A 1993-nucleotide genomic window follows, 5' to 3' on the forward strand; every position below is an offset into this window, starting at 1 on the left:
ATAGATATATAGTTACATTCTCTTAATGAATAGAGAGATTTGTTCTCATGGTGTTTGTAAATAGAATATCATGTCCGCATCTTGTACAGCAATTAACCACTAGGAAGAATGTATGCAATGTGTTAATTATTGAAACTGTTCTACCAATTTGATTTGAAACTGTCTCATGCTATTTTTCTCAATAAAATTATGAAAAAAAGACCAGCAGAGATCAGTAGTACAATTATCCAAATTATCCTGATAAATATACATAAATATATCTTTTTGCCTACTTTATTTTGTCCTTTTAAGTGACATAAATCATACCCATACATGCAAACATCATATTGTTTTGCTAGTATGAGAACCTGAGAGTAAATAAAATCTGAAAAGTACAATAGATACTGTGAAAGGGAAAGAACTTGTTCAGTGTAAGTACAAACTGGGATAAGTTGGTTTTCTGTTTCTGCTTAATAAGCTAACAAAATCTCAATGTCTTTAAATGTTGAAAAATTATCATTATCATCAGCGATGAGGTGATTTAAAATAAAGTGAACATATGATATATCAATCACAATCTATCCAGAAAAATAATTATGTTGCAAAAATGAAATAACTATTCATAGAAAAAAATAGCATATCATTTTCTTTCTTCTTTTTTTTTTTCCCTGTGGTACTTGGGATTGAACTCAGGATCTTGCGCTTGCCCGGCAAGCACTTATTCTACTAAGCTATCTCTCTGGCCCTCACATCATTTTCTTGATTGTACCTTATTTCTTTTCCCCCTTGAGAGTCACAGGTCTTCTATTCTGAAGGATTCTAGTCTGATAGTCTGATTTCCATTTATTCATTTTAGCAAATCACCGCTCAGTAATTTTGCAACTGCCATAATTTTCCTAATGTAGTGAGCAGTTTCAATCCATATCCTGCTGGCTTCTCTAGTTCCTCCTCTAAACAAATGCCTTTCCTTAAATGCTCACTGATTGCTGTTCTCTTGGTTGTCTTTCTAATGTGAAGCTTTTCTGCTATTTCCTCTCTCTTCTCTCCTTCCATGAAGAATGATGGTTCCACAAATCAAGCTCAAATGTTTTGCTCCCACTAAATTCACCTCACATGACCTGATCCCCTGCTGTGGCTTCAGGAGCCACACAGGAAATTCCAGCAGCTGTGATGCTGTCCCTCCCTTTGCGTTGCAACGTTATGCATTCATGTGGCAGTGGACATTTGTTTAGATGTCAGTTATTCAACTAAACTTTCATTTTTCAGGTCCAAACACACCACAATACACCTTCACATGAGAAAATATTACTGGTTCTCTTTTCTTTTCTATATAGCCGCTCACATAATTATAGTAAGTAAGATTATTGTTTTTCAGTTTTTTAACTATAAGAATCAAGGATATATGACTCAGAACTGCAGTTGAAATGTTCAACTCCACAGCCCTAAAGTCAGTGTACAAAGTGCTTTAGATATAGTGAATGCATTATATTATATTTTTAATTTTTTGAAGTGTGACACATCAAACTCAGTGCCTCACATATTCCCAATGAGTCTTCTTCTATTGAGCTTCATTTGAAATCCATATGAACTGTACTCCCTCATTCTGAGAATGATGATGACGAGTAAATGAGTTTTATCCTCATTTCCATGTTTGCACATAAAGCTTGAAGTATGTTCAAAGAATGAAGACACACAACAATTTTCTATGATAAAAATTGAGAGAAAAAAGCAAAGTCATAAATATGAAAAATATAGTTTATTATATTAGCCACAATATAAAAGTAAATATATATATTTCATTATATGCAAAAATAATTTAAATCATAGTTAAATAAATAGATATTACATAGACAAATGGATACTTCTGCACAGTCACAGGTAAAGGAATTCTACCTAGAAAGAATAAAATAAGCTGGCAACATGTGAAAACATCAGAGAAATAAGACTGCTATAATCTGAGCAAAAATGAGAGTCTTTTAAATGGCAGGACTTGTGAAAGTACAGTGCAGGACAT

The sequence above is a fragment of the Octodon degus genome, unplaced genomic scaffold, assembly GCF_000260255.1.
Source record: "Octodon degus isolate 3935 unplaced genomic scaffold, OctDeg1.0 scaffold00099, whole genome shotgun sequence".
Classification (NCBI taxonomy): domain Eukaryota; kingdom Metazoa; phylum Chordata; class Mammalia; order Rodentia; family Octodontidae; genus Octodon; species Octodon degus.